Source organism: Martes martes, assembly GCF_963455335.1.
Source record: "Martes martes genome assembly, contig: scaffold_400, whole genome shotgun sequence".
Classification (NCBI taxonomy): Eukaryota; Metazoa; Chordata; class Mammalia; order Carnivora; family Mustelidae; genus Martes; species Martes martes.
The window spans coordinates 19,114-24,879 of NW_027666660.1; the positions used below are offsets into that span (position 1 = coordinate 19,114).

General features: G+C 44.6%; 1 gene segment (V, D, J or C); it reads right to left on the reverse strand.

Annotated features, from left to right (window-relative positions):
- Window positions 1-3,717: 3,717 nt before the first annotated feature.
- On the reverse strand, window positions 3,718-4,206 carry LOC308337853 (immunoglobulin lambda variable 2-14-like). The segment is given in 3 exons: window positions 4,161-4,206; window positions 3,879-4,045; window positions 3,718-3,831 (listed from the first exon to the last, which is right to left on the reverse strand).
- Window positions 4,207-5,766: the final 1,560 nt, after the last annotated feature.

A 5,766-nucleotide genomic window follows, 5' to 3' on the forward strand; every position in this document is an offset into this window, starting at 1 on the left:
ACTATTGCTTCAGTCACTGACATACAGAGGAATGGCTCACCAAGGAGTGTGCCATGTTGACAAGGAAAAAGTGGGAATGACTAAAAAATGTTTACATTTCACTTCTTAAATGTAATTTATCATTATAATGAGATATATGTGGGAGTAAAAGTAACTAAATATTAGTACATGTCACAACATGAATGAATCTTGAAAATATTATTCCAAGTGAAAGAAGTCCACCTCAAAGATGCCATATTTTGTGACTCCATTTGTATGAAATATGCACACTAGGCAAAACTAAAGGACAGAAAGTAGATGAGTGATTGACAGGTGCTGGGAGAATTGGTGGGAAATTAGAGATAAATGCCAGTAGATATAGGGTATCTTTTGAGGACAATAGCAATGTGTTGGTGGTAGTGTTGCCTCAATTTGGAGAATATACTAAAGCCATTGGTTTAAATGGTTGAATAGTATGATATATAAAAATAACTCAATAAAACCATGCCAAAAGCATGGGACGCCTGGGTGGCTCAGTAGTTAAATGTCTGCCTTTGGCTCAGGTCATGATCATGGGGTGGTGGGATAGAGTCCCACGTCAGGCTCCCTGCTCCATGGGAAGCCTGCTTCTCCCTTTCTCACTCCCCCTGCTTGTGTTCCATCTCTCACTGTGCCTCTCACTGTCAAAATAAATAAATAAATAAAATCTTTTTTAAAAAGTCAAAAACAAAACCAGAAAGAAGTCAAGTAGTTAACTGGGTTAAATAAGAACATCAATTTTGGAAAATGTATTCTTTGTTAGACTGTATTATGCTTGAAACAGTCATTTAAAATTATGATTCGAGATGTCCATTGAGAGATGAATAGATAAAGAAGAAGTGGTGTATATACACAATGGAATACTACACAGCCATCAAAAAATGAAATCTTGACATGTGCAACATCATAGATAGAACTAGAGGGTTACTAAGTGAAATCCCTCAGACAGAGAAAGACTATTATATGACTCAGTGACATGTGGAATTGAAGAAAAAAAAAAAAACAGGAACATAGGGGAAGAGAGGAAAAAAATAAAAGAAGACAAAACCAGACACAGAGACAAACCATAACAGACTCTCAAACATAGGAAACAAACTGAGGGCTGCTGGAGGGGAGGGGGGTGAGGAGTTGGGGTAACTGAGTGATAGACATTAAGGAGGACACGTGATGTAATGAGCACTGGGTGTTATATAAGACTGGTGAATCACTGACCTCTACTTCTGAAAGAATAATATAATATATATTAAGTAATTGAATTTAAATAAAAAAGTGGAAATGAAACAAAAACATAAAAATAGGTAAATAAATTGCAGGAAGTACATTGTAGGACTCTCATGATCCCCAGTACCTGCCATTGCAGTTGGAAAGCATCATTATCTAGCACCATGTAACAGAAACAAATAGGCTCTATCATTTCCCAATTAGGTGGAGTGTGTTTCCTCTCACTTTGACTTAAGAGAGAGAGAGAGAGAGAGAGAGAGAACAGTGACACCTGAATTCCCAACCCCATGCTACATGAACCCCCTACACACAGGGTTGGGGAGCATCTTCAGAGCAATGGGGAAGCCTGTGAACACAGGGCAAGTTTTGGTCTCATATCCAAATGAACATAGAACACTATGGATGTGCCACCAGGAGCATATGAGCAACAGAGATTACCAGCCTCATGATCAGCTTGGAGCTCAGAGATGGTGAGGGAAGCTGTATTCCAGACCTGGAGCCAGAGAAGTGAGCAGGGATTCCTGAGACCTGAGAATGTGCATAGCAAATCAGGAGTATGAAGGCCATGCTGAGTGCTCCTGGTACCAGAAGACAGCATTATAATGCCCAATATTACTCCTTCCTCAGCACAGAAAATGGTGAGTGTCCATCCCACAGTCTCAGGCAGCCATTCAAGGTAGACTGGTCTTGAGACCCTGAAAAAAGAAAGAACACACTCTGTTGAGATCAGTGCTAGAACCTTAAAGAAACTGAGGAAAGAAGACAAATGATCAGGCTAGATATCCCTGTGACTCCTTCTATGGAAGTCTCACCAATGCCCTGAGTAAGGTGAGGAGGACCAAAGTGAAGCTTATGATGGAGATGCCCCCAAAGCACAGCCTGATGAGACCACAAACCTTTTCTTGGCTCCTCCAGACCTCTCATAGCCCCATTACCTGCTTCAGATGATGAGGGACCTCATGCAAATATGCTTCCTGTACTTCCCACTCCTCAACCCCTCTGATCTAACCCTTCATTCTAGATACTTATGCTTCTGAAGGCATAGAACTCAAACAAAGCATTAAACGCTTCAACATGAATTTTCTAGGACAGAGCTCATGTTTGTACCCAGGAAATGGAGCCAGAGTTGGATTGTCCCTTAGTTCCTATTCTGGGAGTCTCCATATAGTTGAAGAATAATCCGAGTACTTTCTCACTGTGCTGTGTGAATTGTGGGTGGGGATAGGTTGAAGAGGGGCTGGAATTAAGAGAAATTCACTCCTCTGTAGGCACCAAAAACAGAGCAGGGGATGGTTCACATTACTTCTCTTTTTCCTATCCTCCTAACTAGGATTAGCATTCATGTTTCTCTGTCCCCTTCCTTGAAGGACTCTGAGGCTAAGGCCTGGGGTATCTATTGGTCTTTCAAGGAAAGGACTTACAGGGGCACAAAAGTTGTGGGTCATTCCTCACACATGGCCCTCCTTTGCGTGACTCAGGAGGAATCAGCTCTGGGACTTCATACCAGTGAAGGTATATTGCAGTCATGACCTTCCCCAAATTCAGGCCCTTGCTGTCTCTTGGTGGCCACATTTGGTACAACCCAAGCATCTGGGAAGGCCCTGAGTGAGAGCTAGAATCCATGCTCTGCTCCTTCTCCTCCTCCATTCTTCCCCCTCCCAGTCAGTACCAGGTCCCTAGATCACTCTCAAATCCATCCAAAAATGTTTGTCTTTGTCTCCATCTTTCTCAGGAGAGGGATGGGTTACCTGCTACACCAGTTAGCTTGTCCCTGGACAGCCATGTCGCTGGGTTTGTGTTAGTGTAGCAGTTCTTGGCTCAGTGCTGAGGAAATGTTAGAAGTCAAATAAAACAAGGATCTGAAGGAAGCCTGGATGAGAACGGCACAGGAAGAAAAACAATTCTATTCTTACAATGTTGAAACAAAAAACATGGGAGAGAAAAGCAAGAGCGAGAACACTCAGTCAGCACGGAGAACAGTCTAAATAAATAGGAGTAGAGTTTTCCAGAGTTTGTGGATATGGTAGAAGGAACTGAGGTCAGGATTGCTCTAAAGAGCCCCGCTCCAGGACCTTACATCAAAGTGCATTTCTCAGTCTGTTACATGGGACAGAGGCCATTCTCCTCCTCATCTTCTCTATGCTGTGACTAACTTAACTCAGAGCTGTGTATTTTCCTGAGATAAACTACTTTCCATCCACACAGAGATGCCCTGACCTAGTGTGCTTTCTAAAGTAGATGGTTTTAAGGGGAAACTGATTAAAGATGACTGCTCCCTACCAGAAGACAAATGCCCCCTCAAGAAACAGACTATGAAGGAGTTCTAGGGAGTGTGAATATTCTGAAGAAACCACTCAACCTGCCCCAGAGGAGAGGGGCCTCCATGGAAATGAACTTCCAGATGTCTCCATGTTGGGTGAGCATCTTCAAAGTAAGGAGGGTGCCTGTGAGCACAGGGCTGGTTTTGGTCTCACTTCCTCATGAACTTGCACCACTGTGGAAATCATCACTAGAAGTAATTGAGGTGCAGTAATAATCCCCCTCATCTTCAGCCTGGAGCCCCGAGATGGTCAGGATGGCTGTGTTTCCAGTCTTCAGACCAGAGAAACGATCAGGTATCCTGATGGCCGAGAACTTACACGATAAATCAGGAGCTTGGGGGAAGTGCCTGAGGCCTGCTGATACCAGGAGATATAAGGATTACTCCCAATGTTACTGCTGCTTCCAGCACAGGAGATGGTGACAGTACTTCCCAGAGCCCCTGATAACGAAGGAGGCTGAGTCAGGGTGGACTGGGCCCAGCACCCTGAAAACAGAAAGAACATAGTCTAGTGAGTTAGTGCTGGGGACCCAGGTGATGCCGAGGAGGAGACACAGGATCAACCCAGATGTCCCTGGGCTCCCTTTCCTGAAGTCCTCACCTATGCCCTGAGTGAGGAGGGTGAGGAGGACCAGAGTCCAGGCCATGGTGGAGATGCCCCAAGAGCACTGCCTTCTGAGACCTCAACCCTGGGCCTGACTACCCCATAACTCTCTTATCCACTCTTCTTGCCTCAAAGGAGGGATGGGCCTCCATGCAAATGTGCTTCCTGGCCTGCCTCTCCTCAACCACTCTGACCTGAATCTCTATTCTAGATACCTCTGCATCCTTGGGCATCAGAGCTTAGCTACTCAGACATTAAAATGCTTTGACATGGATTTTCTGAATCATTACAGATTGAGCCCATAACAGAGCCTAGGAATTCAAAGCTGCCTTGGAATATCCTTACCTTCCCCTGGGGACGTCTTGGTGTGGATGTCAGAGGAATTCCAGGATCACATTGCTATGTGGGTGGAGGGTAAGGAGAGCTCTCCAGGCTGGCTGAGATTAGGAGAGATGCAATTACTCCTTTTCCAGGAAGGCAGGCAGAGCTGAGCCTCTCATTGTCCCTTAACTCCATCTTGGTGCACCTCTGTTCCCTGGTCCTCAAGCCTCATTCTGTGCCCTGCTCTTCAGTGGTTTGAGATTAGGAGAGTATACTGGCACTTTGAGTAAAGAAATTATTGGAACACAACAGATATTGGGCCCCCTTCCCTTGTGTCCCACTTAGAGTGGCTCCAGATCAGGTGTTGGAAGTGCATACAGGATAGGAGAACAACTAAAATTGCCTTTCCCAGATTCATGCTCTCACTGCCCTAGGGACCCCAGATTATAAATGCCAAACACCCTGCTTCAAAGGCAGCTAGCTGAGAGAGAGCTGGAAACCCATGTTTTTCTCCTCTTCCTGCCCTTCATTCAAACCCTCCCAGATTAGTCCTGATCCCCCTGATCCCTTCTAATGCAAGTCAAGATCCTTTCCATTTGTGTTTTTCTTCCTCCACAATGAGTTATGGCACCTGCCAAATCAAGTTGCCCACATGCTCCCTCCCAGAGTCACGTTGCTCCTACCAGGAAAGCCATGTCACAGGGATAGAATATGTGAGGTGGGTGTGGTTCAGGGATGAGGAAACATCACATATTAAATTAATACAACCCAGTCTATTCAAAAGGATGACATAAGAGGGACATTAAGAAAAACAATTGAATTCTCAAAATGAATCGAAAACAAGAGTAATGCTAGAAAGAGAGAGCTGAGTAGTGTGAAGGGATACCTCATTGAAATCAAGAGAAAGGATTCCAGGTTCTGAGCCTCTGGGAGAGGGGAACTAGAGTCAAGTTAGGCTTCAGGAGCCCAGCTCCAGGGACTTCTCACCAGGGCAATTCTGTGTGCCACAGTGGCAGAAGATGTTCTCAGTCAGCCTCTTTGTGTTCACTTTGTGACCTGACCTACTGTTGTGTGATTTCCTAAAGCAAACTCTCTTCATGCACAGTGAGATGCTTGACCTAATATGCTCTTCTAGAAGGAGGTGGGATTAAAGAAATACTGATCAGGAGTGACAGCTCCTTTCTAGGAGTTCTATGGACTAGAGATGCCTTGATGACACTTTTTCTAGCACTGTTTATACCACATGACAGCTGATCCAAAATCCTTCTCAACAATATAGTCA